At 46.3% G+C, this 26,556-nt stretch overlaps 1 long non-coding RNA gene across 5 annotated transcripts in view; it reads left to right on the top strand.

Annotated features, from left to right (window-relative positions):
- Nucleotides 1-24,015, top strand: part of LOC135300998 (uncharacterized) — a 28,386-nt gene extending 4,371 nt beyond the window's left edge. The window contains exons 3-6 of one of the 5 annotated variants that reach the window (XR_010362757.1): nucleotides 8,858-8,951; nucleotides 20,214-20,328; nucleotides 20,999-21,147; nucleotides 21,898-24,015. This is a non-coding gene — a long non-coding RNA (uncharacterized LOC135300998). Of the gene's footprint in view, nucleotides 1-8,857; nucleotides 9,252-10,714; nucleotides 11,280-14,745; nucleotides 16,131-20,213; nucleotides 20,329-20,998; nucleotides 21,148-21,897 lie in introns of those variants that run through there. The other 4 variants (XR_010362756.1, XR_010362755.1, XR_010362758.1 and 1 more) reach the window with 4 other exon arrangements.
- The last annotated feature ends 2,541 nt before the right edge of the window (nucleotides 24,016-26,556 follow it).

Genomic DNA, 26,556 nt, shown 5'->3' with positions numbered 1-26,556 from the left:
CAGGGAATCCTAAACAGGGAGGGAGCCATGGCATCGGAAGGAGCTATGAACAAGCACAGGAAACAGGGATAATCCAGTGCTAAGGAAAACAGAGTCACAATTTATTATTTCTGTACACACTCTTGGCTGAACATGACTGATTTGATTGTTGGGGTGGCTACCTCAACCCAGCAGAACAAAATCTGTTCTTCTTTCCTGATAGGGCCAGAGAACCCAGGATGGCCCAGATGTGGTCAGTGTAGTTTGAGAGCCTTGTGTAGAACAGAGCTGGGGATGTGAGCTTGCCTTAAACCAAACCAAAGCCAAACAACCCCCACCAAACCCCAAATTTATGAATTGCTCTCATCTGCCTACTTCCAGATAAGAAGCCTGGATCCCTTCCATGGCTCTCCTTGGGAGAGCTATCCCCACCAGAAATTTAACATGCAGGATATGCTTGTTTAATAGGCAGGATTAGTTCCCCACAGTGCCAACCCTGCTTTATAGCAGCTTCACCTGAGGGGCTGCAGAGATGGCAGCTGGCTCTACATCCACACTGCAAAGGAAATACTCTTCCCAACAGCAGATCTGGTTTCCCAGGGATGTAGAGGGTGAGAGGAGCTGGTTTTTAGCTGCTGTGTTACATGCCCTAAGTTGGGTCAGGGTCATGTCCAGCCCTGAGTGTGTGCTCCAGCTTGGCACAGCAGCTCAGGGGTCAGCCTGGCTCAGGGGCAGGGACCTCAGAGGGACAGCTATTTAAACACATAATCTTACCCCAAAAGTGTGTACAGAAATAATAAATTGTGACTCTGTTTTCCTTAGCACTGGATTATCCCTGTTTCCTGTCCCTTGTGCCACACAGACCTGCTGCAAGCATAAAGGCACCCTGCCACATTCTGTCAGACAGTAGCCCTTAGTCCTTTCACCCTGCTAAGACTTTTACATAAAATTTTGCCCTGTGAGCCAAAAATGAGCTAGGCATTGAAGAGATCAAGCCTTCCTTGCAGTAGAGGTAATTGGTCTCTGTGGTGCTGAAGTGTCTCCTGAAAATAGAATGAGAGGCTTGCTGTGCTGACAAGAGCAGTGGTAAATTGGAGTGCCAAAATCTGGGCTAAATTCTGATGAGCTCTGTCTTATGCCTGGGGAAAGAGAAGCAAAAGGAAGTGAAATTGTAGAACTGTGAATTGAGCCCTTATTACACAGGCCAATGAACATACTTCTCACTTGGCCTAGGGAAATTAAGAAATAGGGCTTCCTTGACATTCTGAAATGTTACTCTTTTGAATAATCACCAAGAGTCTGCATATAAAAATTCCCATAAACATGTTCACATTTAATGCATTGGCAATTTTCATGTATTTTTCAGAAAATCCTTGCCTTAACTCATCTTTGGTGAAGGAGAGTGAGGAATCCCTATAACTTTCTCATCTTATGTACTTTCTTTTCTCATGCTGCCTTTTTAAACACAAATGCTGTGAAGGAGTCTGTTCAGCAAATCTGGCACAGAGCTTGGGAATTCCTTGTGCTCCAGCTGTCCTTGTTCCCAATCTGATCAGGGCTGGTTGCTGCTGATGGCTGGAAAACCAGGTCCACCCGTTCCCTCCAAAAGCTGCAACAGAGTGGCTTTACAAGGAAAACACATTCAAAGAAGTGCTGCAGGTGTGTTTGCTTTGAGCCTTAATGCAATCTCATCAAAACCATTAAAAAGGCTCCCCTTGACTGCAGGAGGGAGTTAATCTCCTCCTCTGGAGTTATCTGCTGAGTTACACAAAGGAAACCAGGCCAGGCTTTATCCTGAAAGTTGTTTACATAAATAACTTATTCCAGGGCTAACAACTGATGGTTCAGTTCTTGCAGAGCCCCAGAGGTCAAAGGGTTGCTCATGACAACTGATAAACCAGCCCTGAGTGGTGCTGATGGGCATAGCATGCTTATCCATCAGCCTGTTATGGGCTGCTTATAAATGCCACATCACTGTGGCTCTCAGCTAGCAAAACAAGCAACTCCTGTGTCAGAAAGCCGAGCACAAGGTTTGGAAACTCGCTGAAATGATTTTTGGCATTTGCAGAACGCTCGGTTGGTGGAGTGGATGTTGTGAAATGTATTTCTGGGAGAATGTGAGAGGTGCTTCAGCCACAAGGCTTCCTAATGTGATATTAGAAAGTCGACTTGTTTTCTGGCTTAACATTACCATTATGAAAAAAAAAGAGGAGGAGGGGGGAGAGGATAGGGAGGGGACAACTTATTTTATACAAAAATACAACAGATTATGAGAATGGACACCAGGCTTTGCCACATATTGGCTGTTTCCTCCCCCCCCCCACCTCTGAATTTGCTTTTAAAAATGGCTGTGAGGCCATTATACGTGTCTGTTATGAAAATAGCCATCCCCTGTCACTCACTGGGGACACCAGACTTTCTTACTTGAAGAGATATGGTAATTTCTTTCCCCCCACTGCGCAGAGAACTGAGGTTATTTGTGAATCCTGTCTGTGAGCAGCCTGAATGGAGTCACCCTGTGAAGCGTCAGCAGTGGCACTGCTGGACTCAGGCCTTTTGTCTTCCCCGGGTGAAGCAGTAGCTGCACACCTAATCCCAGAGCAAAGGGAGGATGGGATGGAGCAGGAAGGTGGGGGTGGCTCTGGGGACATCACCTCTCCCCCAGCCCGGGGGCAGGGAGGCTTGGGCAGGTGGTGAGCTCACAGAGCAGGGGTATTCCCTGCCGTGACACTTCTGTCAGGGTGTAAATTCCTCTCTCAGCATCAGCTCAGCACCCAGCTCATCAAAAATCCTTTCTGGGATGGGTTCAGGTTTTACTCCTTCGGCTGGGAGAGCTCACAGACATCGGTGGCTCTTAGGAGAGGCTCCAGCAGGACCCTGGCAGCTCTCAGCTTGCCTGGGGGACAGACAGAGAAGGGTGCACATCACAGGGACTTCCACCTCTTCCCTGTCTTCCCGACGAATTTTCACAATCGCAGCAGAGAAAAATACTCACATGAATAAAACTGTACAAAAGAGAAATCTGTTATTCCAAAGAGAGAGAGAAAACAGTGGCCACAGGTGGTTATTGCCATTTACTGTCTATGGTCAGCTTGCTTTTGGGAAAACAATGTTCAAAGGGATCAGTTCCTTGTCCCAGCCCCCTGGCCAAGAAGGCTCCACCACCAGGAATTTGACCCGAAGCATTTATAAACCAGAAGAGAGATGCAGGAAAGATCTGCCAAGGCTACACTTATGCTTCCTTAGCGGCACGCCACTGTAACTTTCCACGCATTCACGCCGACAAAACCCCGCAGCAGTTCCGCACGGCTGGCCTTTGCCGAGCTCCCTGCGTGCAGAACGAAGCTCCCGGGGCTGCCCCGCGCTCCGCATCGCAAATCGCTGCTGCCCTCCCGCGGCCCCGGCTCCGCAGCAACCCCGCAGCATCCCACAGCATCCCCGGAGCTTCCTCCAGGATCTCACAGCATCCCACAGCATCCCCGGAGCCTCCTCCAGGATCCCACAGCATCCCGCAGCATCCTCGGAGCATCCCCGGAGCACCCCCGCATCATCCCACAGCATCCCTCAGCATCCTGCAGCATCCCTGCAGCATCCCAGAGCATCATCCCTCAGCATCCCTCAGCATCCCTCAACATCCCAGAGCATCCCTCAGCATCCTGCACTCGGACACCGGCCTTTGAAGCCCCGTTTTTAAAATCAAAGAGCAGTAATATCTTAACTGGGTTGGTCATTGCCCTTTGGAGGAACATGCTTCTCTCCTTGAAGTCAAGACCATCAATGCAGAGTCATTGAATCTGTGCAATGACAGTGCTCACCACGACCAGCTTTCCCTGAAACACAATTTTGCCCTGCATTTGCCTATTAGGACTTCCCAGTGACTGGTTGGAGGAGGTGGTGACTCTTCAAGGGGCCGTGTTGTGCCATTTATGTTGTCCCATTTATCTTCCCTGTCTCACACATTTGCTCTCATTTCTGGCAGCACCACGGGTCAGAAATGCCTGCACTGCTATAATGAGTCTTCAGGGAAGGAGAATTATTATTGGAGGAATGTTGAGACAACAGCAGTTGCAGATTAAACAAATGTGCTGTGCTGGGTGACAGCTGGGGAGGTGGAGATGTGTTAGCTGGGGCTAAATTCTGTACTAAGTTTAAGTCTGGAATAACCACTCTGAAAGAAGTAAAGTAGCTTTGGTCTGACTCCAGTGTATTGGAGAGCAAAATTGGCCTTGCAAATATGTAGAAAAGGTGCAACAGGTGAAGAGCTTCAGAAAAAGCTCAGTCGGGAAAAGGTTGGTCAAAGCTGTTGGATTTCATTCTGTCTTCTCTTTTCTGCTAGCATTTCTGGATCTGGCTTCTCATATGACATTTCTCTATTTTTAGAGGGATTTTTGGATTTTCTTTTGTAAAAGAGGCCTGGACTCTGCTCTCACACTGTCATATGTCTTCCTATTTCAATGAAGTTCAGCTCTACTTGAGCTTTTATAAGCAAGAAAAAAAAAATCATAATTGGTCTTATTGTAGCTGAGCAGCAGGTGAGCCACGACTGGTTCAACACCTTGAATGCTGTGAACAGAAAGATTTGGGGCTGACTTCTGTCCTCATACACAACCCCTGCTGACATCAACAGCTGAGGATAAAAGTTGGCATCTCTTGCCTCTGTCTGTGCCTCAGCTTTGAGAACAGAGGATAAATCTCACTGCTGGCAGCCTTGTGCTGGGGCCACGGCATGAATTACCTGTCCCACCTCACCTCCTCCTCCAGGCCCTGCGTGTGCTGATGGAATTCAGCATGATGATGGTGCTGTTTGGATCCTGTCTGGGATTTTTTTCTCTTTCTTTCTCTTCTTCCAAACCAGCACCATGCAGAATCACCTCTGCTGGCACCAGTCTTGGTTTGCAAATGAACCCAAGCTTCGCCCAAGTTGGTGATGCTGGGTTGGTTTGTGCAGCTGGGCTCTGGAGCACTGCAGTGATGGGAATTTTAGAATTCTCAGGGAAGGAAAATGGAGACAGATGTGTCCCCTGTTGTTGTTACTGTCTGACCTTTTTTCCTTGTACATTCTCCAGCATTTCATTTAGCACGTGAGCACTTCAGGGAAGAAGAGAGGAAGGAAATATCCTTAGTGAGCTCTTTTGTGAAATGAGATTTTTTTTCCCCATGGACAACTGTAGAATTAACCGTGTGAACTACACTCAAAGTGTTCAGCCCTCCCTTAAACTGTGAACTTGGCTTAGAAAAGGCTGCAGTGCTTACACCTGAATGAGGTTAAATCCTACTTTTCCACTCGTACTGGATGGCATATTTTTTAGGCAATGTGCCTGAAAACAGTGTAGAGGCACATGGCCTGTCAGGTATGAGTCTCTGTAGATGGAAAAGATGGATAATCTTTTTGGAAGGGGTTGAAAATGATGGTGTCTTTGGAGCTTCTGAAATAGATTTGTCCCAAGACACTGCTGTGACATTAGTACATTGTGTTCTTCCCTCCTTGGACTGACCTGCAGTCACTTTTCCAGCTTGAAAAGACAGCTGATAAGTGTATTTAGGGAGCAATGCCGCTTTTATAAACAAGCTGTGAAGCCCGTGGTGAGTATCTTTCAAGATCTAGACTGAGTAATTGAATGGGTGCAGGTCTAATGAAGTTGCCCTGCTCTGGGCTGGAGGTGGCTGCCTGCAGCAGGGTGATGGATGTGATTTAGCTGTGCAAGCCCTGCTTCTGAAGTGCTGAGCTAATGAAATGTCAGTGGCAGTGATGGACTGAGTTACAGGCAGATGGGGTTCTGAATCTGCTCCTGCCAGTGCTCTCCTGGTATCTGCAGTGAATCATGCCCAGCTGTGGCTGCTGGAAGATGAGCTCTGGGGTCTGAGCTAAAAAAGGAGCAATGAGAAGTTCTCAGCTCCTGCTCTTCAGGCAGGAGAAAAATTTTTTATATGGTGAGTGAGATGTGCTGCCTTGTGCTAAGCTACTCAGAGAAGGGAACAGAATACAACTCTTACTTCTTTTTAATGACTCCTTGCAGGGAGCCAAAGCCTGGCAGCCTGAGAACAGGAGGTCTAAACACTCCTTCAGTCTTCCAGATCACAGAAATATAAGTCTCTTAGAGATGCCTCAGTAGGTGGTTTAACTATAGCCTTTAATCCTCCTGTGCCTCAGCTCCCTCTTTTTTGAGACACAGATACACTTTTCAGCCATGCTGGCAGTATAAATATCTCAGTGACTGTGATATTTTCTGCTGTCTTGTTACTGTGGTGGCAAAATATAGAGGCAGGGCATTACTCTTTATTGTTAAATTTCCAGAGCTGGTGTTTTAAACTAGTGTATGGTTTGGAAAGAGAGTGAGGGAGGGCTAGAGACACAGGGGACTTGCTCAGCCTGGGCAGGAAATGGTCAAAAAGGCTGCTCCCAATCTTCCCCTCTGGTTATGGGGCTGTGCTGATGGATTTTGAGGGGAAAGCCTCAAATGTGGGACTTCCAGGCAGTCTGTGGCTGCAGCACTGAGCTTGGAAGGTCTGGAGCTGAGGAAGAGAGCTGTCAGAAAGCTTGTAAAAAATCACATTAATCTGCTCAAATAGCCTTCATAAAGTAATAAATGCACCTTGGCATTTCTGGGCATGAAGGATGAGAGGAGGTCACAGAAATTTGGGGTCCTGCAGCAGTGTCCTTGCAGGCCAGCAGTATTTTGGAGGTTTACTGTTTTGTGCTGTACCTATAGAAGGTACATGTGATTAATCCACTTAACTTGTGGGTACCAAAGGCTTGACTTAAGGAGAGAAAGGATCTGATATGGGGCTTAACACCTCAAGTGGATTTCCTGGCAAGCCTAGGCATGAGATTTTCCTTACAGAGATTAGTTAGATTGCTTGGTAGAAATGGAAATCAGAGGTTCAGGACATGGTTAAAGAAAGAAGCAAGGAAGGGATGGTGTAACTTCACGTTTTTCTATGGGCTATGGGAAGATAAGAAGGTATTTTGGGAAGTGGAAGGCACTTATTTTAGTGATGGGAAAGAACAGTGCTTTGAAAAGCCATGATACGAGAGGGATGGAAATGGAGATATGTAGAAATAAAAGGCTCTGAGACAGGCAAGTACATTTATGAAGTGTAGCCAAGTGAGGAATAATAAAACAACGAGAAAGAAAAGAGCTCAGCACCTACAGCAGCTCATTCTTTCTTTTCTTTGACATCTTCCTGCCATAACATTGAAGAATCACAAAAGAAAATTGTCACTTCATACTATGTTTCATCTTCTATTTGGGACAACACTTGTTCTGCTTCTGATACAGAACAAAATCTGTATCAGAAGGTCTCCAAAATCTGCTTTGAAGTCGGGGGTCATTTAACCCCTGTGTGGGTAACAGCACCTCTGCAGGTGACCAGAGGGGTGTCTGAGCACCCAGTCTGACTGAGCCTCACCCTTCAGTGGAGCTGCATCAGTGGTGCTGATTTGGAACGAGGATTTGGAGCTGTGCAGGTGCTCACAGCACAGTGCACACCTCCATCCCAGGAGAATTTCCCCCAGTGCTACCCTGGTCCTGTTCTGCACCTCCAGCTGATGGAGGAGGAGGATGAGGGGTCCTCCTGCGGCTGCTGCCTGCCTGGAGGGTGAGCTGGAGCCCTTGGTGTGCTGGATCCCGCGGACACCAGTTGTGTGGCAGGCTCAGCAGAGGGAGCCCCGCGTTCAGCGCTGGAGCTGAGGAAGGAGCAGACCTGATGTGTCTCGCAAAGGAAGGTCGCCTTCCTCTTCCTCCCTCCCCGCGGAGCCTGAGCGTGCCCTGGGGTGGGAATGCCTCGGCAGGGTCACATACAGGTTCCTGTGCTTTGTGCTGCCCGTGCAGGTTTTTGGGGCGCTCCGAGCCTGCCCCTGTGATGCTGCACTCCCAGCTCAGCTCTCCCAACACCTCCCTGGCATTCTGCTGGGAAAAGTGATGGAGGAGGAGGAGGAGAACTCTACACAGAGCTGGTCTGCATTGTACAAATTTGTTTGCACTCAGTGGAGTTGTGTTACCCTGAAACTGCCCAAACATCCTGCTGCCTGGCACTGTCTCTGTCACCCAAGAGCTGGTGTGTGCAGCCTGGGGAGGGAGGTGTTTCTCTTGTGTGGCAGCTCCTGTACAGCCTCCCTGTGTTAAATGTTAACCTATTACTGCTGATCTTCCAGGCCATTTTACTCTATCTCCAGTTCTCTTGACACACAAGGAGAATATTTGGAGTGTAATTTGAATTTTCTGTGCCTGGTTGCTCCACTGTTAATTTTTTAATTGAAAAATCAGGCTTCCAGCTAAATAAATATTTTTAAGAAAACATCTTACTATTCATAAAATATTTTGGTCAAAACCTAATATGTTTTAACTTTCATCTGCAAGGCTTTCATATTTGTGACAGTTGCGTGAAAACATTGGCTTCTCGTGTTAACAGATTTTTTTCCCCCCTCCAACAACAATTAGGACTTTATCTTGGAAACTTCCTGTTTTCCAAAGAGTTTTCTGTTTGAGCAGCCCGTGTGCCCAGCCCTGGTTGAACAAAAGCTGCTCATATTCCAGGCCAGGAGGCAGAGGAGAGGATGGGCAGCAGTGGTGTTTTTGTGCATTGCTCAGGACAGAAGTAGTTAAGAGAAGCTGACCCTAAAAGAGAAATAGCAAAGAGCCGACCTCGGTGAGGTATGAAATGAACAACATTTCTTCTTTATGCCAGAACTTGAGAGTCTGAGACATTCTCAGGTGGGTGTTTTGATTGTTTGCACATCCATGACTTCCCTGAGCTGAAGGAGTTGTGGTGTCACCGGCAGGCAGGAGGTGAAGCCCCAGCCCAAGGCATCAGACATGATGTTCCTGTCACTCACTTTTTGTTTTCCTCACTTCTTGCCTCTCTTTTCTCTTTGCAGTGAAGGAGGAGCCTGTCCTCTCTGGGGTCCCAAACTGAGTTTTGACACAGTCACTCTGCAACTCAAGCTAAAACTGGTTTGCCTGTTCCAATAGGTAGGACTGAAGACAACAAGCCCTACTAGAAAATGCATTGGCCTGCCTATGATTTTAAACACAATTTGGCATGTAATTTGATCCCCTTTGAAACAGGCCAGCTGGTAAAAGTGTAGCTCTAACAGCACTTGAGAGGAATCTCAGCAAGTGAACATGCTTTTAACACACCCTGCCCCATCATTCATAAATGTTGTGCTCTCCAAAAGTGCTGGCTGCTCTGCTGGAGCACACCAGGCACTTTCCAGTCTCTACCACCACCTTCTCCTCTGAAACAAAGAGCAACAAACCTGAGGAACAGCTTGTGAGCCTCTGTCTCACGTACATTGTGACCTGCCTGAGCAGTCAGTCCTGTTAAATAACCTTAAATAACAGCATCCATGGCTGCTTTGAGGGCTAGATCTCCTTGCAGAGCTTTCATCCTTGATCAGAGCAATTCAGCCATGACCATCATGGGCAATTGCTGTCCTGGGAGGGCAGTAAGGACTCCAAAATGCTGCTGGGAGAAAAGAGGGACCTGGAACTCACTGACACTGCTGGACTAATACAAATTGATTTTCCCTGCAAGCACACCAGATCTCCTCAGGGGACCACAGCAGCTCTCTTAAGCTGAACTGGCTGAGCCCATGGGCTAAAATCCTCATGGGGTCTCCTGCCTGGGCTGGCAGGCAGCTCAGAGAGTAACAGCTCCATGCCATTCCCTCCTGGCTATGGAGAAGCATGGGTTTCCCCACAGAACAGGCAAAGTGGGAACTCTGAGGTGGGCTGCATGGGAAACACAGAAAATACAAAGGGACTGCCTGGATAAACAGGAGGGAACAGCCTTGTTCCCAGTGCCCTGCAGGTGCTGTGCTCCCTTGGCAGAGGAGCTGCCTGAGGCTGGACATCTCTGCCAGCTCTTCACCCTCTGTTCTCCTGCTCTTCCACCAGCCCAGCCAATGTGCAGTGCAAGGATGCCTTTGAATTTCACCCATGCCAAAAAACCAGTCCAAAACCCAAATTAAAGCTCTGTAGGGCTGACTTGCACCCTTGGCTGCACCCCCATGCCCTCCATATCCCCTGCACAGCTGGGCAGACCCTGGGCACTTTGGGGTGAGGAGCACAGCACTGCTGGAAAACCCCGAGGTGAAGGAGACCAAACCACCCTCTGGGTCCTGGAAAACGTGAAGTTGTGACAACAATTCCAGCAGGAAGACGGGAGCATTTCCAAGTGAGCAGCAGTGCATGCCACCAGCACAAATGACTTTCTTTAGCCAGGCTGAGCACCAAGGGTGAAGAGGATGGGCTGGAACCAGGGAGACCAATCTCCTGAGCAGCCAGAGCACCCCAAGGCTGGCAGGGCTCTTTCCCAGCTCTGCCTCACAGGGCAGTGCTGCTGTGGCTCCAGGGGTGCTCACGTTGTGCAGCCCAGCTGGATGAGGCACCAGCAGGGTCTGGGAGCATTTTGTGGCCCCAGCAAGGGAAAGGGGGACAGCTGTGGGGTGGGTGCCACCTCTGGGGAGGCTGAGACACGCTGAGGGTGTGCAGCCCAGAGCCTGGTGGCTGCATTGAGTGTGTGGCCACTGGGAAGTCATTTATCACATCCTGTGCAGCCAGCCACCCTTCAGCAGCAATTACTGCCCTTTAACAGCTTCCAAACAATGCTCCCTGCAGGCTGTGCTTGCTGTCAGAACCTAAAAAACAGATAGAGGGTGAAAAATCCCAAACCTAACCAAACCAAAGCACTGCTTGGTGGGGAGTTTGTGCTTTTCTTTTAAACTCAACAGGTGTTCCTGGTCACCCTGCAAAACCACAGGGAAAATATGTGCATGCCACTGAAATGAAGCAACTCCAAACTGAACTCTGTAAAGATAATCCCATCTTTTGCTTTTGTTTGGTAGAAATGAATGGGGAAAAAAAAAGAAAAAGAAAAAAAGCTTCAACTCTGGGTTTTCATAATGATAAAGTGGGGGCTTTCACCACCATTCCAGTTTTGGACTGCATCTGATACAGGCTCATGGAGACAGGGGACTGTTATTAGAGCTGCGTGAATAATCTACAGCAAGAAACTGAATGGAAGTGTTTGGCCTTTTATCTGTTTGCAAACTATCTGTGAGCATGCCTGGATGTTCTTGAATGTGTTTGTTGTTTGAGATAATACTGCCCGTAATTTCTGCGAATAATCATTTATTTGTGGCCTGCCTACGAGCATTTAGACAGTCAAAATGTCATTTTTGTTCCGTGGTTACATGAGTGCAACCCTGAGACTTCCACCAAGAGTGCTCACAGCCAGGAGTGGTAAATTCACTTTCTGTAAAACCCTATTGAAATCTTCTTGGGAAATGCAAGTTCATCTGCAATATTTGGGGGGCAGGGAAGGGAAAAAAAAGCAGTTAAATAATGGGGGAGGAGGGGGGGGTTGTGTTAAAAAGCATTTCCAGGAGATTGCCCTGTTCCCCTGCAGCCCATGGAGGTCTGTGGGGATGCAGAGATCCACTGCAGCCCCTCGAGGAGCCCACACTGGAGCAGGGGATGCCCAAAGGAGGCTGTGGAGGCTGCTGCCCATGGGATGGACTCACACTGGAGGAGCTCCTGGAGAACTGTCTCCATGGTGGGGCAGAGGAAGGACTCTCCTCCCTGAGCAGCAGCTGGAACAACGTGGGATGAAGTGCCTGGAGCCCCCATTCCCTCTGGGGGAGGGGAGCAGGTAGAGCTGGGAAGGAGGCAGTGGTAGGGTTTTTAAGGTTTTTTAAAGTTTTGTTTTAATTCTCTGCTGTCCTGCTCTGGCCTTGTTAGGCCTGAAGTCAGTTAATATCTCTAATTCGAGCCTGTTTTGCCCATGGTGGTGTTGGTGGGTGACCTCTCTCTGCCCTTACCTCAGTTATATTTCCTCTCCCCTGTTTGCTCACGGGACCAAGGCAAAGACACAGCAAACATTCCCCCCGTGAGCTCCACCAGCCACCACAGCAGAGGGCTTTTATAGCCATCCTGTCCTCCAAAAAACTGCTGCAGACTCCATGCCTGGTGCACTCTGAGCCCTGCCATGCCACCAGGAGCATCCCAGCCAGGCCTTTGGCAGTCACCAAACCCTGCCAGCAGCTTGGGGAGGAGTTTCTTTGGCAGCAGAGCAGGCAGGACCTACAACACTTTGCAGAAACACCCCTTGTGTTTGTCTTGATCCACAGTTCATTGGTTACCCTGCGTGGTTGCATGGTTTTGTGGTAAGGACACCTTGAGGAGTAAATTGCATAGGGGTGCGAAGGAAAAAGTAGTCAATGCAGGGTAAGTACCTGCACCACAAATGGAAATTTATTTTTTGGGGAAAAACCAGAATTTTGCAAACAAAACAGGGCATGAATTAATTTTGTGTGCCTGTAAAACTTTCTTCTTCAACTCCTTCAACAGAGGCTTGTTGTTTATCCATTGCTTTCTGAAAGCAATGTACTACAGAAAATATTTTCCTCTGCAAATATTTCCTGACTTTTGAACCCTCTGCTTCCAAACAGCTTTTTGCTGAGCTATTGTGTGTGGGTAAGCATTTCCAAAACATTAGATCTCTTCTGGCTCCCCAAAGAGCAGTGTGGGCTCCACTTTTCTTTTACCTTGCTACAGGCTGCTTAGAAAGCTGATGGACAGCACACCAGTGATGGTAAAATTTAAAGCAGTGTGGGCAAAGGTGTGAGCTTGGTTTTGGGAGATGAAATAGCTGTGACCTCATGCATCTCTACTCTGTTTCCTTTCCCAGGCTTTGTATTTACCACTAAAAACTGTGAACATCTGGGCTTTTCTACAACAGATGAAGAAAAGAAAATTAAACTTTTTGTAATGGAAGGGGAAGAAAAAAATAACACTGTTTTTTCTTATACTCTTCCTGCTCTCTCCCTTTGTCATTTTACTAGGTGCTTTCATTCTCTTCTGTTTTACCCTTTGCTGTGACTCATTTATTGTCCCTCTACCTTGTCTTATTCTTTCTTCCCCAGGAAGATTTTAGTGGAGGGGAGTCATTTCAGGGAGAAAATGTCTGCCCATCCAGCTTGGGACCAGTACAGACTGAAAGAAGAGTTGCACTGAAGATGAGGCTTTTTTTGTGGAAAATGAAAACAACAATAACTTTTTCTCATATTATTGACATTTTTCAGAGGGTATCGTCATTGGTAGAGTGAACTAAAGCCAGAATTTAGGCTTTGGCTGTTGAAATGTTTAGATGAAAATCTGCCAAACTCTTAATTTATTTTTCCAATTCTCCAATTAAAGAAACCCCCCTCCATTATTATTTAAAGAATCTTGCCCACATAGCTCCCTCCTTCCCCTGCTTTTTTTTTTTCTTTCCATTTTAGTCAAAGAAGCAATTTTCCACTTGCACTAATTCAATGCACTCGTTTTGTTTCAGAAGCCCCATTGGAGTAATGCTGAGAAAGGAGCCCAGAACCAGCTTATTTAATGCTTTGCTCATGGTTGTTTGTACCCTTTTTATTTTGCTTTCCCTGTTTTTGAGCTGCATTTTGCTGGGGAATGTTTTATATGCTCAAGTACAGAGAGCACCCTCCAACCCTGCCTTAATGTGTCACCTGAGCTGTGGCTGCAGGGGTGCGTTGTGAGGTCACCCCATTTCTCAGCCAGCTGAGGGTGGAGGTTCATGTACTTATGATCTGCAGTTTTTCGTCCTCCTGTGGAGGAGAAAAAGATATTTCAAAATTGTTCTCAAAGAGTTAGGCTGAAAGACAGTCTGTCATTTTGGGCCCTGCATGATGTGATTGTGTGTGTGGAGGGTAACAGAGGGTTGCGATTGATTTGGACCTGACAAAAAATAGTATGAAAGGCTGGTTGTGAAGTTGTGGAGCTCAAGACCAATAATTAAGCTGTGAAGGCTCCACCCTTTCCTCTCCTGCAGAGGAAATTAATGAATGTAATTTACTTTGAAAATCTCAGGTTCTGTTTTTTAAGTGATAAAAGGCCTTGGGGTCATGTTTAAAACTGAGTGCTGTGAAGGGATGCAGTGATGGGATCCAAAGCTGTTGCAAAGGACTACAGAGGATACCTGGACACAGCATTTCCATGGGGGATGAAAAAGATTTATTTGAAACTTGCACCTTAGACATGCTGCTGGTGTGCAGTCTGTCTGTCCTTGCCTTGCTTTGGCACATCCCCAGCTCACAGCACCCAGCCTGGCTTCATGCTCCAGGCTCTGCCTCAGCCTTAAAGCAAAGGGATGATGCACATTCTCCAAGCAAGATAAAGGATGTGGGATGCTCCTCTCTTGGTTGTAACCCTGAGGGATTTGGGAAGGGAGGCCTGAAGTGGAGCAGGGGCTTACTGCCAGAATGTCTTTAACAACTGTTGATATTTAACAATATCAACATCTGAACCATCCCCAGGATAAACTTTTTTTGTTCCAGGGGATTGGGAACAGTGCTTGAATGGGGCTACAATTAGATTACAGAGCTTCACCCAGGTCCTAAGACATAAAGTCACCTTCATTTCCAGCTAGGACAACAATGTCATTTTGCACAGAAAAAAACAAGCTGGTTGGATTTAGTGCACACCTCATTTGTGGGGATGCCATGGTTGGGTCAGCAGAAAGGTGAAATTCCTTTTCTTTGGGGTGACAGAGACTTGGCCCAAGATGCCTGTGGGGCCTGGCAGCACCCAGGACAGGGAGTTGATGATGGAGCTGGCAAAGTGGGTGTCTGGCTGCTTCCTTGTCATTACTCAGGGACACTTGGTCATAGCAGGGCACCTCAGGCCAGGCTAGGAGAGCTAGCTATGGAAAAAGGTTAGGCTCTAACCCCCACTAAGAATAACTGTGTTTCTTTCACAGGGGATGTACAAGACTGATGCAGATTTTGCATGAAAATTGTTCTCCATCTTTGCAACCTTAGGGATTTGTAGCACAATCTGGAAATACAACAAGGAGAGGCTCTGGGGCTCTGGGTGCCTCTGAGTTCCTGTGACTCTGAAGCAGTATTTAAACCCTGCCCAATTCCTGACTCTTGCAACATCATAAATTATCTTAATATGAATCTAGATATCACAAACTTCTGTCTTAAGTTGCCACTGATTAGTTAAAGAAACATTCTTGGAGCGGAGTCGGAACACACGGACAGGATGGTCAAGGCCAAAATATTCAATAGTCCCTGTGGCTGTCTCCAAACTTCACAGCCTGTCTCAGCATGGGCATTCTGTGAATGGGCACTTAGGACATGCCCAGCACAGGGAGAGTCTGGAATAACTGTTCATGCTGCAATTTACCACCTGGATTTACACCTGGACTGAAGAAGCTTCACTGTCCTGCTGGTCACCATCTAGGTGAGGCTATGCAGATAAGATTTGTGTGCTTGCAGTTATGTCTCCCAAACCTTCAGTTTTCAGCTGCAAAGACAAAAATCAGTGGCTGAAATGCTCTTCCTGAAGACTCTGCAGATATTGAGTGTTGGCACTTCATGATCCTAGAAACGTTGTCGAGATTGGCAGGACTGGCTCAAAACCAGCAGTGCCTCAGACCAGGATGGAAGTTTGCTGACCAAACCATAAGGAAAAACGCTTGACTGTGTTGTAATTTACTGTTTTGCACTGCTAGCAAAGCTAGGTGCATAAATCATAGTGGTTAATAAATCTGTTATGTCCTCCTTTATTTCCTATTTGCAAACTGCCCAAGCAATTTTCTCAACTGCATTTGTTATTCAGAATTTTTCACTCAGTAATTTCTGGAGATAATTCTTGTGTTTTTATCTTGTCTGGGAAGTTGTGCTGAGTCTGACATTGGAGCTGTTTTCATTAGAGACATAAATCTTTCTTCTGTTGTTTCAAAATCACATTTCCCATGCTACCATTTGCAATTACAGATATGAAACTTGCTTTCTTTGACTGCTCTTCAACATCCATTTATCACTGGCTGCTTCAGCTGCTGTTGAAATACTGGTAAACTGTATCACCCTCACATTTGGGACCAAACATCACAAACAGAAGCATGAATTTATTGCACAGAAGTTAAAAAGAGTGAAAGAGCATCAGTGAAAATTTGGGGGTGGGCCGGTGGGTAAAGAAAAAAGAAAGTGAACATGGACTACTATTTCATTCTGTGCTGTAAATGAAAGTGTTGGCTCCCATGGCTTTTTGGAGGGGGAAGAATCCTGAAAATATACCTTGAGAATGGCTACTAGGTCAGGACTCTCAGGGAAAAGTTGAGGAGAAACATTTTGTTCCTTGCTCGTAGCTCAGCTTAGGCACTAACCTGCTCAGAGAACGTTGGGAAGGCAGAAATGGAGATTACTTGTTTCTGGGCTCAGGATTCAGCTAAGAAAAAGGTTCTCCAAGACAATTTTTGTGGCAGTTGGTGGAATAAAAGTCTCTGAACTCAAAAGCAAGCCAATGCATGCATGCAAAAACATTTGCAATTGTTTAGTGGAACAACGACAGCCTTAATAGTACAGCATTAGGCAGAGGGCCAAGAGGCAAAAATATTTGTAAATAGGGTTTGCTAATTTTTTCCACTGGCAAACATAGCAAAAGAAGGAGGGAGGAGTTAGTACTGTGAAGAGACAGTCAGACTGGGAGCACAGGTCCCTCTAGGTTTTTGAACAGAATCCCTCTGCAATCCACATCCCAAATGCAAATAAGAAGTTTATCTCTGGGTGTTTGTGGTTTTGTTTTGTGTGCATAGCAGGGGGGTATAAAGAAGGGGTAAGGAGACATTCCTCCAGCTCAGAAACAGGAGCTGTAGGGTAGCAAGAAATATAGAAGGAACTTTCCCTAAAATGATGTCAGGGACTAATTGTGAAGCAGTCAGTGCTGGATATTTCTTCCCAAGTCCTGTCCTTTGGAAGACTCTCTCATGTGTTGGTGGTAGGGAGCTGATGGGGTCCCTACCCCAGCTCTCCTCCCTCCCCTCCATGGCTTCCTCCTGGCTGTGGCTGTGGAAGGAATCCTCATCCTGGGGTGACACTCTGGAGCACACTTGATAAAGGGATTTGGGAGGTTGGCAGCAGAGCCCCTCAGCAGCTGGGCCTGGGGAAGATTTGCTGTCTCCCTCTGACACGTGGCTCAGAGATGTCCCTTCCACAACCCCTTTTCATTTAGAGATAAAATCCTCTGTGCAGGTTCTGTCTGTTCTGTGGCTGCTGCTGCTGGTCCCACCTGCCTGGTGACCCTGAGCTCTGTGCTGTGGGCACAGAAACACAGGGAGGTCATCAGAGGTGCCACTTCTGTAGAAACCCAGAGTCTGAGTGCTCAGCCTGGGAGTACAAGCTAACAGAGCTCTTCCAGTTTGGTTTTGGTTGCAAACAGAAAGGCTTTTCACAGGAGTATCAAAGTATGGGCTGAAATGTTGTAAGAGCATCCATTTGTCTCCATTCTGACACTTGCTCAGCAGATCTACTTTTGCACCCACCTGTGCTGCTCCTTGCCACAGCAAGAATAGGCTTGACTGAGACCCAACCTCAGGAAAGAGGAAAGAACAGGCTATAAAGAGCAGGAAAGAACAGGCTATAAAGATTTTGTTTTTCTAAATTGAATTATCTCCTCATAATCAACATCCTACTGTTAATGTTTCTTCTTGACCTTGAAGCACAATAATTCTCTTTGATGTGCACACATTTCAGTGTCCAAACAGGTGATACTTGTATCTTAACTGGACAAACTGAAGCCTTTTGAGGTGGAGTTTATCTGAAGACTGAAATCAGTTTGGCTTCAGATTAGACAAAACTGAAGCTATGAGTAAATTCTAAACAGTGAAAAAAGGAATCTTACAACACACACTGTTCATGTGAATAATATAAACTCTTACAAAAAAACTAAAGGTGGTTAATGATAAACCTCCAGTTAACATTTACCTAGAAAAAAAAAAGGCATCTTAAAGGTGATGAGAAGGAACTAATGTTTTACACAAATAATGCCAGTAGTTCAGTAGAACCCTCTAAATCAGGATCTGTAATTCTCCCTTCCCTTGAAACATTCTGACCAGGTGCAAATGAAAAAAAAAAAAAAAAAGAAAGGAAGAAAGGAAGAAGAGTCCAAGGGAGGGAGGGCTTGCACACAGAGCACAGATTTCAGAGGGGACTGGGAGCAGAGGAAAACCAAAATGTGTTAAGCTAAAATCATCACATGTTGGCTAACAATGTCCTGCTGGCATATTTAGTTTTTCTGCAAAATGTTTTGCACCACAAACTCTTTACTTGCACAAGAGCTGAGAAAATGTGTGACTGTGTGACAGAGCTTTGGGTGTCCCTCCTTTTTAAAACCAAACACTGTGCTGCATTCTTGATGGCGTATGGGAGTGAGGAGTGGGTTCTTGGGGCAGGCAGACAGCTTGGTGAAGGTCTAAGCACAGGTTTTTACATCTCCTTTTCCACTTCTCTGCTGCATGCCTGAAGATTTCATGTTTTACCCATCTGCTTGCGGCAGCATGAGCCAAATTCCCTCTCCAGCTCAGTGACGTTCACTAATTAGGTGAGCATGCAGCACCTTTGCACCTTCCTGGCTTGGGAGGGGATGTGGGAGCCAAGCAGGAACAGGGCAGGGTAGTTAAAACACCTTTGGCCTCCACCAGACCTCTCCTGTTTCTCCAGTTTGGTCTGGGGGCTCTGCCGCTTGTGTTTGCCTCCAGACTTGGGGCTGCAGAAGCCTAGAACTACATCCTGTGAGGTCAAGTTGTACTTATTTAATAATACATTTAATAAATATTGAAAGAGGGAAAGGTCATGGGTTGACCCTGATGTGAAGGTTTTGCTCTTTTCAGAGAGTGCAGAAAGTTGCTTACAGGGAGAAAGAGGAGGAACCCCCCAGCTCACTGCTTTTGTGGCTTGTGACGGAATCCCACTAAAAACAACTTGTGATTTATTTCAGCTGCATAATAATATTACAAAGTAATAAAAATAAAGGCATATTTAATGATGTCCTTCCATTAAATGGTATGCCCTGGCTGTCTACCAATGGCTCTACAGACCTACTGGCGCCTGTGTCAAGACTCTTTTCTTTCAGCATGGGGAGAGACATTAAACACCATGATAGAGTCCCATGTACCACCAGGTTATGCTGCACAATTCATTTCCATTAGGCGAGTCATTTTTTTCCTTTCCTTGGCCATTGCTACTTTGTTATGCTAATGAATATGCTTGTGCAGTGGGACCCAATTAAAACAAAGACTTGACAGTAACTTTGCTGGACACAGCCAGAATGGGACATCTGGGTCTCATCACAGCCAAAGGTCTCTTCCCTCACCCTCTCATCTTCACAGCATATCAGTGCTCTCTACAAGTCTCCAGAATGCATTTGTTATTTTCATTATTAGCTGGAAAAAAATCAGGCAATCCCCATTCAGAAGAGGACAGGGAGATGGATTTTCAATTGTAAAGGACACTGGAGAAAAAATGAGGAGAGGAATTACTACAGTGGGATAGAAATTGTTTGTTGACATCCTCCTCCTCAAAGTTTTCAGAGGCAGTTTACAAACTGCATCATATAATTTCTCCAAAACCAGCACAAAATGCTGCTCTCTCTTGGGCAAGAGCACAGGGGCTGTGCTTGCTCTCCTGGTGTACAATGAGATGCATGAGGTGGATCCCACCCCAAACAGCAGCTCAGCAGAGGAGACCTGAGCAGGCAGGACTGCAGCTCACCAAAGGTTCAGTGTCAAAACCCACGTTCTGGGGAAAGTGCACTTGCATGTGCTTGTTGGAATCTCCATTTTCTGTCTTTTCTCAGCCATTGGGGAAAGGTTAGAAGTTCCTCTCAAGCAGTCAGAGTGAGGTGAGCAGCTTGTACTTCCTTGTGCTGACTGGCTGCAGGAAGAAATGGAGTTGTGTGTTCTCACATGTTGTGCAGTGTGAGGTTAAAGCCATGAATGCCATGGAAAGGGCTTGGTTCATCTCTGGCTCAGGGATGGTTTCCTACAGAGTTACCAGAACCACTTTGGTAGTGCTTGTGCTTTCCTTGAAGGTTTCCCCTCCATGGATCCTGGAGTCTTGACCTTGGTTAATCATTATTCCTAGAGGGAGCCGACACACACAGCATCCTCCCACATGAAACTGCTCTGCCAGGTGAATCCCAGCCTGTTCCAGAGAAGAACAAGGAGCCTGGGGGCAGGGAGAGAAGCTCTGCCCACTTGCTGCATCTTGGCTTCCCCCATTTTTAAGCCCGACCTGGAGCTACCCATGCTTTTAGGCTGAAGAAGAGAGTTTGGCACCTGTCATTTTTCCATTTATAAATTAGTAGCCAGTGCTGAAGGTGTTTTATTCATTTTTATCATCTTCTCATAAGACATTGTCTGTTTATTATTTATACTGCTCATAGGAACAAAGCATAAATGATGACAACAAGGTTTCTGCCAAGCAGTTTCGGTGCACTCCAGAGAGAGCCCCTCCTCATGCCAGGATGGTATCCTGGAGTGGAGACCTTTTTGGGAGAGGTAAAAAGATGAATTCTTCAAAGAGTCTTCTGGCTCTTCAGGTCCTCAACAGGGGATGAGGAGGAGGAGGAGGCAGAGGAGGAGGAGGAGAAGGAGAAAGTGAAGGAGGAGTGAAGAAGGAGAAGGGGAAATAGAGAAAGGGTAGGAGAAGGAGGAAGACAGAAGGGGGAAAGAAGAGAAGGAGAAGAAAAAGCAAAAAGAAGGAGGAGAAGAAAAAAGGAGAACAAGGAGGTGAAGGTGGAGAAGGAGGAGAAGGAAGAAAAGGAGGAAAGGGGAGAAGGAGAAGGAGAAGGAGAAGGAGAAGGAGAAGGAGAAGGAGAAGGAGAAGGAGAAGGAGAAGGAGAAGGGAGAGCCCAGTATTTTTCCCTTCCCACTTTGCATATTAGTGAAATTTCAGGTCTGCCCAGTCCTTTGATAAAAACACAAGATCCTGAGCAGGGGGTGTGTGACTCAGGGAGATTGGCCCGTCTGGTGCAGGGCCTAACCTTTTATCTGCCTTGATCGCTCCTCCACAACCTCTTTCAAAAGCTCTTTTTTCTGCACTGTAATGTTCTGCCAATCATAATTTGCATTTCTGAACGCATGAAAGAACAGTTTCCTGTCTCTGGTGGAAAAAGGGAGGGGGAGGGTAAAAAGTATTTAAAGTCAACCCGAGATTTTTCTTTTAAAGCCTGCTACGGGAAAACAAAAGGCGTTTCCATTCCGGGCACAGCTCTGGAAGGCGGGAGGTGTTAACGAGCCCTGTGTGCGGGGTGACTCCGCTTCCACTCCAGCGCCATCGGGGCGGATCCGTGATCCCTGTCCAGGCACATCACGCAGGTCTGATGGCACAGCCACTCCATCCATCCGTCCATCCACCATCCATTCATCCATCCATCCATCCATCCACCCATCCATCCATCCATCATCCATCCATCATCCATCCATCCATCCATCCACCCATCCATCCATACATCCATGCATCTATCATCCATCCATCCATCCATCCATCCATCCATCCATCCATCCATCCCCCGGACAGTCCTTGCTGGGGGGGGCAACACAGAGCCCCCCAAGCCTGCTGGGAATTCTCTGGGAATTCTCCTCTCTCCTGCAGGCTCCGAGCGGGTTCTGGAGGGGAACAGAAGCTCTCGGAGGGTGCTGGGATGCCAGGTCTCCGTGCGGAGGTGCCGGTGTGTGCAGCAGCAGCTCCCCCAGCACTGGCTAATCTCTATTACATATCTACAGACAAAACAGCCTCTTGGCACCGTGCGGCGGATGTCTGCAACTTCTGCCAGGACGCTGAACAGGGGCCAGGAACTTGGGTGGAGACAGGAGCCAGGAGGTCATCTGGGGTTGCTGCTCTTTGTTAGAGCTGAATAACGTTGTGAATGTATTAAGCTCCTTTCCACGCACTGATTTTATTTTTTTTTCCCAATGCCTTCAATAGTCTTTTTTTTTTTTTTTCCTTTTTTTACCACTGGGCTGGATTAATGTACAAATGCACAAGGCAGAGCAGTCTGCTCCTTTGCACTTAGCATGAAACCCTCAGTTTGACTTTTTTCTTTTTTTTTCTTTCTTTTTTTTCAGAAAAATGAACCAACATACTTCCTGCACAAGTTCGCTCTGTGAGAACAGCAGCTTGCTGTGCTTTGTCATTTCCTCACTTTTAGACACTGATCAGACAGTCACCTTCACAAAACTATCAGGTGATCTCATTATTGTTCCCTAAGAGAATAAGTGTGGGTGGTTTTTTTTTGTTTTTTTTTTTTTTTTTTTTTTCTTTTTTTTTCTTTTTTTCTTTTTTTCTCTTTTTTTGTTTAATAAAACTGAAAGTGGGCTGAAGGAAATCGTGGCACCTGGAATTGCAAAGCTGCAGCTGGATCTCAAAACCCTGCTGAGCACAGGAACATTGCTGGAGCCTGTGGGGACTGAAAAATGGCAAGAGTAAGATCTGCGTTTTATACAACTGATGCTATTAAATGAGTTCTGTGGTTGCATGGACGTATCTGCTTGTTCTGACCTGTTAGGTGCCAGAGTGTTTGTATACTTCTATGTAAAAAATTGAGTAGTTTGTGTGGATCTCCTTCTTAAAACAACCTGCAGGTGAAAGGAGGTTAAGAGCTCAGCAATCCAAATGACAATTTCTGTCCATGTCAAATTACAGGAAAATGGTTATTTACATGGAAAGAGTAAACCATCTACAATCAAGAAAATCAAAGTTCCTGGGTGGGTGAACATGTGGAGTTTCATGGCAAAGTCTCCACTGCTGCATTCACTTCTTCCTTTTTTTATTCAGGTATTCTTTGACCCAAACATGTGGTGTCTATTGAATTTCACCCACCCCCTGCTGTCCTGCCTGAGGTTCACAGTCATGGCAGATGTGTTGTTAAGGTTGACATAACCAGGATATTTGGTGGTGGGCAACAGCCCTATTCTTCTCCAGACTGGACAACATCCCCATTCTGTTCTTCCTTCAGCCCTGTCATTTTAACCAGTCCTTTCCCTGACAGATAGCACAGAGTAAGACAGGAAAATCACAGGCCCTAAAACATCACAGGTGTTCTCTGCAGTCACCTCTGCCGAGCCTGGCATGATGTGTTTGGGCTGGATGCAGAAAATGCCACTGGACACCACAAAAATCCCATCAGGGATGTCCTTGGCAGTCCTGGGGGAGGTTGTAGCACATCCTCTGCATGGCTCCTCTCTCAGGAAAAGCTTTGTCTTGTTATATAAAAGGCATCACAAGCATTATGTGCCACCCACCCGCTGCTCCTGTTCACCCCTGGATCAGGATGGCTTTGTATCAAGCCAAAAAGTGCTTGAAGCTGAGATACAAATACACCTGTTATCTCCATGTGTTTATATAATCATAGAAAACATCTTATTATTTCTGAAATAATACATATGTGCTTTTATAGTATTTCCCCCCCTGGAGCCTTGCTGGATGAAAGGTGTCATTACATAAAATATTTTATTCATGGCCATGTTTATCCAGACTGTGACACCCTTTTCCAGAGACATTATCTAATTCTAGCATCTGAGAGAATCTTTGAATAAGATTTTGTGGTAACCACAAATAACAAAGGGAGGAAGATTGTGGAAAGGTAAAAAGGCTGATCTTGATTTGCAGCAGGCGAGCTAAAAATTCCCTGCAGTCCCTCAGTCCTACATCCCAGTCTCTTTGTGCTGCTTTGCTCTTTAATAATGGCTTCTTTTTTTTTTTTTTTCTTTTTAAAAAGGACAAGACAAATTGTCTAGCCACAAGAATTTAAACAATGCTTTTAATCTGAGTGAAGAAATGTACTGCACTGCTTGGCTGCCTTTAAAGTCTACTATTGCGATATGTCAGCAAAAGGTGTATTTGTAGAAGGGAGAGCTGTAGCTTAATGCAGCAGCACCATAAAGTTATTTATCCCTGCTGTGCTTGATTTACAATTCTCAATAACTTCCTTGACATTTTTTTTTTCTGCTAAGAAACCTTGAGGTGGTGCCTGCAGAGGTGGAAGCAGGGGGTGATTCACTGCTGCTCACCCCTGGTGCTGCCCTTGCCTCTCAGCCAGACAAGCTGGTCGATGATTCATTTTAATTCTTCTGTAAATAACCTGAGTTTTAAGAAAAGAGAAATTTCACTGCATCCCTTCATCTGAAATGCACTGAATTTTTGTTGAATGGAAATAAACATTTTCACCCAAAGGGCTGGTGACATCTTGTTGCTCTTTTTGCACAGATCAAGTGCCTGACATGGGTCTGCCTCTCCCCGTGGGTCTCCAGCTGTGTCCTTCCCCCCTCATCCTGACACACTCAGCTCACACAGAGCCCCCACATCCCTGATGGGACCTTTGTGCACATCTCTCTCAGGCCACAGGAGTGGGCTGTGGAGGAGATTCCATAAATCCATGCAAAGGGACAGGGATTCTGGTCATGTCTCATTTCCCATCAGGGGAGACAGTGCCAGATGGTGCTCTGGGACCCAACCCAGCCCCATGCCCCAAAAGACTGGTGGGAGAAAAGGGGATCAAAAAGTGTTTCCCATTAATTCCTGGAGTCCTCAGTTTCCTGGACACGCCAAAACGTGCATCTTGTGCCCACAGCCTTTATAAAGAACTTGATACATGGCTTGTAAGGCCGGGAAGTTCGGCTGTTCTTGGGTGCACACATTTTCTTATCACACATTTGGGAGGGTCTGTGCACTCTCTTAGTGAAAACAGCTCTGCACACAGATATAAATCCATGTATTGGAAAGCAGGGAGACAGATGGCCTCTATTACCCCGTGTAACCAAACACAGGATGCAGATGATCTGAAACAATTAGAATGGGAGTTTTCCTATCTGAGAGTTTTAAAGAGGTTCCATTCATCATATGCTTAGTGGCATGGCTCTAGCTCCAAGGGCGTATCTGAGGCAGAGATGTTAAAATATTCATAATAAAGGTTTTCTGCTCACTGTAATATTATGGTTGTAATGTGTTGGTTAGCATGACACCAAAAGCAACTGATATGCCTCACCCCAAATCCTGTGAGCTTCCCTTTTTCAGGGGCGTCATGAGAGTGCTTCTCCACTTCCTTCTTGCTAAACCCACCTTAATTTTTAGGAGCAGTTCAGCAAACACTTGTCTGGGACACTCCTTTCCTATGACCAGCTCACCTTGGCCCAGCAGGGAATGCTCCTGTTTTCAGGCCTGATTGTGTGGGAGGAATTGGCCTGTTCCATGGAAGCTGGGAGAATGTTTGTTTGGCAGGTGTGTGTGTGTGTGTGCTGGCTTTACCCCATCCACTGAGGCTGCTCAGCCCCCGGGATTGCTCCTGCCTGCTCCAAGGGGATTGCTGGGAAGGGGGAAGCTTTTTATCCCATAAACACAGCTGATCTCATGGAGCCACCACTTCTCAGCACCCCCTTATAAGACAAAGGGATGAGCTGGGAAGAGATCATCTGAAAGAGACCTAGAGAATCAGAATCCTTAGATCCATATTTAGTTCCTGAGCTCATCTTCTCGTAAGGGTTGCTTCTGAGTAACTCCTCCCATTCAGCAGAAGTCACTGTGAGAAGAAAACCAGCGTATGTGCACGCCTTGTGTCATAAATCACTTCACCAGACACTGAAGTGTGGCCAGTCCTGGGTGAAAACCAGGCAGATGTTGAACATGCCGTGGCACAGCAGCTCCCCAGAGCAGATTGCAGTGGGGCAGGAAGAACGCCGCAGAACTGCAAAGGAAGATTGAGTTAGGAGAGAAGTAATTACCAAACCTGGACTACGTCCAGGACACTGGGGCAAACCCTCCTGCCTCTGCAAATTTGATTTTAACAACTTTAATTTTAAACACCTGATAGTCATATTTCTTGCCAAGTGAACAGATTGCTGAGAGAGGCAGCATTTCCTAGATAGAAAAAAATCCTTTTAAAATCAAGAAAGGAAAGAAGAAAAACCAACAAGAGTTTCCTCCTATAAGATTTGTGACACCTCAGTGAGAAACCCATGAAATATCCACTGCAAAAACACATTTTCTGCGTTGTAGGTCAGCTTAACTTCTAGCACCCCACAGCTCAGGCCAATATTTTGTGCATGGAAGTGATGAATTGTAGAAAGTGAAACCACACACAGGGGTATCAGCAGAGGGAGTCTAGGTCAGAGCAGTACAGAAAAAAAATCAAGAAGAACCTGACTAAAATAAGAAGAAAACTCAGCTTATTTTGCTACTGGAACATATTTGTGCACCAGCATTTATTGATGACATTGCAAATATCCACCTCTGACAACCAAATAGTTCGACACACCAGGTTGCTTATGTGGAATTCAATTGTGTCTACAGCCCTGCAACAAAACAAGCAAAGCAAAATGAACACCTGAAAGAAAACTTCTTGCATAACACAGACTCTCAGGATGTCAGGAGGAGCACTGCTGACCTTGGGTGCCCCTGGGATTTGCCATGTGAGCAGGGCAAATCAGTTCTCACAGCAATTTGCAAGCTTTGGAATAAGCAAGTCCTGACCCTGCTTTTAGCACAGGGGGATGGAGTAGGTGATTTTCTGGGTTCCCTTCCAGCCAGAAATTTCTGTGATATTAGGGCCCTCTCCCAAAACCTATAAACCAGGTTCCAAAAGATAATGGAAAAATAATAAAGCATCTACTACTGCAAGTTGTTAGGTGCTGCAGGAAGCCAATGCTACCCTGCAGAAGGGTGCCCCATAATAGTTTGCAGACGAGTGGCTTTAAGTAGAAGAAGCTGTACTTGCATCACCCTGAAGTAAC

The sequence above is a fragment of the Passer domesticus genome, chromosome 5 (genome assembly GCF_036417665.1).
Source record: "Passer domesticus isolate bPasDom1 chromosome 5, bPasDom1.hap1, whole genome shotgun sequence".
NCBI lineage: Eukaryota > Metazoa > Chordata > Aves > Passeriformes > Passeridae > Passer > Passer domesticus.
This window is presented reverse-complemented; position numbering and strand designations above follow the sequence as displayed.